The 5,828-nt window shown below is 40.2% G+C and overlaps 1 long non-coding RNA gene across 1 annotated transcript; it reads right to left on the bottom strand.

Annotated features, from left to right (window-relative positions):
• Positions 1 to 2,436: 2,436 nt before the first annotated feature.
• LOC109252096 (uncharacterized) lies at positions 2,437 to 5,090 on the bottom strand. Its single transcript, XR_002073853.2, has 3 exons — positions 4,936 to 5,090; positions 3,864 to 4,015; positions 2,437 to 2,629 (listed from the first exon to the last, which is right to left on the bottom strand). It is a non-coding gene; the product is annotated as an uncharacterized LOC109252096 (long non-coding RNA).
• Positions 5,091 to 5,828: the final 738 nt, after the last annotated feature.

Raw genomic sequence — 5,828 nt, 5'->3', positions numbered from 1 at the left:
TCAGATTGCTTGGATTTAAATGCTTGCTCTACTATTTACTAGCTGTATGACCTTGGTAAGTGACTCCTCCTTTCCTCCGTGCCATCTGTAAATGGGGATAATAATAGTACTTATTCCGCAGGGTCATCTTATGAGGATTATATAAGACATTTCCTGTAAAGTACTTTGGATATTGTCTGGCACATAGGGAATGCTGAAGAAGAGTCTTATTATTAAAAAAGCCAATTTTCTGATTCCAAAGTATTCTGTAGCCAACTCTAATTCTCGTTAATAACCTGGCCTTGGTCTCCTGTCCACATCTTTAGATCCTTCTCCAGAAATCTCTCTCTCTCTCTCTCTCTCTCTCTCTCTCTCTCTCTCTCTCTCACACACACACACACACACACACACACACACACACACACACTAGTAGATAGTGGAGGCCTCATTTATACCCAAGGTAAATTCATTCATGTAGTAATTTATTTTCTGAACATCCATTATGTCCCAAATACTGGACTAGGTGCTAAGCATAACATAAAAGTGAGAAAAAACAAACTTAGCCCTTGCCCTTAGGAACTTGTGATCCAATGAGGGAGAGAGACATTAATCAAATTACTACAAAACAAACAAACAAAAAACCCTAGGCTAGGGCAATGTCCTCCAGTGAATTATGACATTGCAGCCCAGTTTTACCAGATTCTAGAGGAAAGGAGGTGATCGGAATTTTATGAACTATGAGCGAGACACCAGGCTGTCCTGTCCAGTATGGTAGCCACTACCCATATGTGGCTATTTAAAAATTGTAAGCAATTAAAACTAGGTAAAATTTAAATGCTGCCCCTCATTCACACCAGCCACATTGCAAGTACTCAATCACCATACATCACTAGAGGTTATTATATTGAACAGTGAAAACATAGAAGATTTCCATCGTTGTAGACAGTTTTTAGAACGTTTAGTGTATTTGAAGCCCTGCAGGTGGCCTCAAATATGGGAGAAATTCCTGTGGCTCAGAAAGGGGATTTTGCAGGCAAAGGTAGGGAAAGTGCAGGGTGCCTAGGTAGCTCAGCCAGTTGAGCCTCTGACTTTGGCTTACTTTGGCTCAGGATGTGATCTCGTGATCTCGGGCGGGGGCGGGGGGGGGGGGTTGTGAGTTTGAGCTCTGCATTGGGCTCACTGCTGTCAGCTTGTCAGTGCAGCGCTTACTTCAGATCCTCTGCTCCTTTCTCTCTCTGCCCCTCCCCCGCTCGCTCTCTCTCTCTCTCTCTCTCAAAAAATAAATAAAACATTTTTTAAAAAGTAGGAAAAGTGTTGGGGCGCCTGGGTGGCTCAGTCAGTTAAACGTCCGACTTCAGCTCAGGTCAAGATCTCGCGGTCCGTAAGTTCGAGCCCTGCATCCGGCTATGTGCTGATGGCTCAGAGCCTGGATCCTGTTTCAGATTCTGTGTCTCCCTCTCTCTCTGCCCCTCCCCCGTTCATGCTCTGTCTCTCTCTGTCTCAAAAATAAATAAACGTTAAAAAAAATTTTTTAAAAAGTAGGAAAAGTGCTATAAAATACAGAAACTTGAAGAGATAAAGCTTTCCAACTTGGAACCCTGATTTCCAGTAGACATAAGGGTACGGTGTAATAAAATGTTTATAGTATCGCATGGACTGTCTCTGCTACCAACCACTTCCTCACCAAAATGGTATTTTTTTTCAGTGGAAATTTATATTCAGCTTCAGGTATTTTTTAGTTTGTAATTTTGTGATATAAGTCCTGGGGAAAACAAAACACCTTAAAAAAATTTTTTTTAATTTAGTTATTTTTGAGAGAGAGAGACACAGAGTGAGAGCAGGAGAGGGGCAGAGAGAGAGGGAAACACAGAATCCAAAGCAGGCTCCAGGCTCTGAGCTGTCAGCACAGAGCCCAACGTGGGGCTCCAACTCAGAACCTCAAGATCATGACCTGAGTCGAAGTTGGATGCTCAACTGACTGAGCCACCCAGGCGCCCCAGAACACCTTTTAAAATGAATTATAATGCTTACATTTCAGTTGCTGATTAAAATGAAAAACTATAGGGGACAAATGGCTCTTCCCAGAAGCTACATTTTTTTTTTGTATTTATGAACATATCTTTTTCACGAACATACAACTTTTTCAGCTTTCCTTCTCACCGTTCTCTCAGGCACTCAAAGGTTTGAGTATAACTGACTGTGTTTCTATCCATGGACTCAGAGGCAAGAGCTCTCCATTTCCCTTGTGTACAATCATTCTTTCAATGCTCCCCTTTCTTTTGTATATGAAAAGTCACAAAAAAAAAAAAATGCCGTAACTAGTTGGGGGGAAATGGGACTTTAAAACTTTGCATTAGGGATAAATCTGCCATGTGCACAGAAAACTAAGAGGAATCTTGGTCACAGGTGGAAGTTTTTTTTTTTTTTAACATTTTATTTATTTTTGAGACAGGGAGAGACAGAGCATGAACAGGGGAGGGTCAGAGAGAGAGGGAGACACAGAATCTGAAACAGGCTCCAGGCTCTGAGCTGTCAGCACAGAGCCCGACGCGGGGCTTGAACTCATGGACCGCAAGATCATGACCTGAGCCGGAATCGGCCGCCGAACAAACTGAGTCATCCAGGCGCCCCTCAGGTGGCAGTTTTTTACCTGGAAAAAGAAATGCAAATCACCAAAGGAGTAATGAAGTTTTGTTTACATCCTGGATCTATGAAAAACCACAGTTGTTGTTGTTGCTATTGTTGAGAATTCTTATCAGATGGTTTTAAATGGCAAGACAAAACATGGATATCATTCTTCCCAGGTATAGATTTTATGGGTAAGTTTTAAATGGTGGCCCCCAAAGCTGAAACTACCCCAATATTGAATCCATTTCCAAACAGCCAAGCAGTTAGACAGGTAAGAAGTCCTTCTCCCTTGAGACCACCATGCTGTGAGGAAGCCCAAGCAACTGTGTGGCAAGGCCCAAGTGTAGGAAGAGCAGGGCCCCTGACTGACAGCCCCAGCTAGCACCCAGGACCAACTGCTGGCCATGAGAGTGAGGCCATTGGGACATTCTGTCTTCCCCAGCACCTCAGCCGACACCACAGGAAGCAGAAGAACCACCTAGTCAATTCACAGAATGGTGAGAAATAAAAAATTGTTGTTTTAAGCCCCTAAGGTTGGAAGTAGCTTGTTTAAAGGCAAGAAATTCTGAAACAGTATCTTAGGCAAGACTATCTAGAGACTATGTAGCTTACCTTCTTTATGCACTTTGTAGGTAATATTTTATTTCGATGACCTCAACTGTGTTGTGGTAGGAGAAAAAATGACAGGCATTCTCCCTTCTTCCCACTACCAAATATACCAACCTTTCCATACCTGGACTCACTCTCTCCCTTTCCTCTCTCACACTGGAACAACTGTTTACCTGTTCCTATCAAAAGCCAACACTGCCAGTGTGTTCCAGATCCCCTCCTTTCTTGCCTTTTGAAGGACTTCGCTTAATTATGTTTTCCTTCTGCTACATCATCAATTTTTCTTTTACCTCATTGCCATTTGTCTACTGATAATGGGAATAATAATATCATCTATTTTTTAAAAAAGCTTCTTTAGCTCTGTATTCCCTTCCCCCAATGTCCACTCTTCTTGTTTCCATTCATAACAAAACTTAATGAATCAGTTGTCTGTGGGACTTATTTCCGCTTTTCATTCCCACAACCCACTCCCACAGGGGTTCTATCCACACCATTTCACTTAAGGTCTCCTCTCTGGATCTTCCTCCTCTGATCAAACTCAAATTGGTATTCCTCAGGCATCAGTACAGAGGATGAATTAACTCTAGAAACACATCACAAAGGAAGTGATGAGGAGGAGGGTTTCTAAAGGATAGATGGGAACTCACCGGGAGGACAAAGAGAAAAATTTATCAGGCAAGGACCACCACAAAGTGGCATTGCTAAAGGGGTGGCTGTCCCTGGATAAATCACACTGTGTGTCCTTCTCCCCCAAAGTTTTTACGGGTAATGTCACCTTTGAAGAAATAGCAACAAAAGCCTTGGACAAAAAGTAGAAACAAAACAAAAAAATTAAGTTAGATTTGCAGAAAAGGAACAAGCACTCCAGGCAGTCTTGGTGATGGGTGGTATGTACGTATTTGAGCTTTTATATCCTAATATCTGTATGCATATTTTTATCTATCACAAATTAGCCAACATTGAGGTTATGATACAGCTAACTAAAAAAATTACCTACAAACAACTTTTATAGAGTGCACTCTTGCATAAAGAAAAGTGTAATAAATAAACTTTCCCATTTCTTTTTGAACAACATAGGGCTCAAATTTTAAAAACATTGGAAACTATGTCCTCTGAGGCACCTGGGTGGCTTAGTCAGTTGGGTATCTGACTCTTGATTTTGGCTCAGGTCATGATCCCAGGGTCATGGGATCAAGCCCCACATCAGGCTCTGTGCTGAATGTGCAACCTGCTTAAGATTCTCTTCCTCCCTCTCCCTCTACCCCCTACACCGCTCGTTCTCTCTCTCTCTCTCAAATAATAATTTAAAAAAAAACTATGTCTTCCACTTTCTAAATTTCTGTGTTCTCTCCTCTGTGAAAGCATGTTAATTAACATGCAGCCTTTCTATTAAGACTGTAATATATACACACATACATACAAATTGTTTGGAGCCTAGGCAAAGAAAAAGAAATAAAATTAAATCTACTACCACTTTTCTCTGGTCTAAGTTGGAATATCTGAATCAACTAATAAGCATACCATTGTTTATCTGGCTCTGTAAGATACACTTAAATGTTCAAGAATATGTAAACATAATTACCATGTATAGTCAACTAAAAATCAGAAAATTTTACTTAGCAAGTATATGTGCACTTATGGGAAATATGAGGATTGTTAATTTAATCAACAGTTTGACCTTAAGAAATTCACAGTGTAAACTGAGGAGAGAATAGTCACACATTTATTAAACAGAAATAAGACTTGAAAGTGTAAATGAAGTCCTGAGCTATGCCATAAAAACCGTATGCACTCTCTGTGTTCTGAGGACAAAAGCAATGTTAATGGGAATCATGACCTCCAGAATGCCCATGTCCTTGTTACAACTTTCTATTTCTTTTTTTTTTTTAATTATTTTTGTTAACGTTTATTTATTTTTGAGACAGACAGAGACAGAGCATGAATGGGGGAGGGGCAGAGAGAGAGGGAGACACAGAATCGGAAGCAGGCTCCAGGCTCTGAGCCATCAGCCCAGAGCCCGACGCGGGGCTCGAACTCGCGGACCGTGAGATCGTGACCTGAGTTGAAGTCGGATGCTTAACCGACTGAGCCACCCAGGTGCCCCTCTATTTCTTTTTAAAAATGTTTCCTCCTGGGTTAAAAAAAGAGAAAGTTTATTAGGGAAAATTTGGAAAATAGAGGAAAAAGAGAAAATAAAAACAAAATCAATTATTCATATCCCAAAGAATTAGCTCCTAAGTGTTCTTTTTTAAATACGAGAGCCATTTGGAAAAAAAAAACAGTAAAATTAGACACATTCTTGATACCATGAAAAAGAATACACTCTAAGTGAATGAGAGCTTTAATTGTAAATAAATAAATAAATACCATACAAGTTCTGGAAGAAAATTTGAGTGAATTTCTCTTTAACCTCTTTGTAGGGGCAGGCTTTGTAACTATAATTTGAAACCTAGAGGCAAGAAAAATGAAAGATTGATAAATTTAACCACATAAAAATAAAAATGTTTTGTGTGACAAAACACCATAAGCAAAATCAAAAGACAAATGACAAAATGGGATATAATGTTCACAATATGTATCACAGATAAAGGGTTAATGTTTTAAGTTTACTT

Source organism: Panthera pardus, unplaced genomic scaffold (genome assembly GCF_024362965.1).
Source record: "Panthera pardus isolate Hobbes unplaced genomic scaffold, ASM2436296v1 HiC_scaffold_2, whole genome shotgun sequence".
NCBI classification, from domain to species: Eukaryota; Metazoa; Chordata; class Mammalia; order Carnivora; family Felidae; genus Panthera; species Panthera pardus.
The sequence above is the reverse complement of the archived record's forward strand: the minus strand, read 5'-3'. Positions and strand labels throughout refer to the sequence as shown.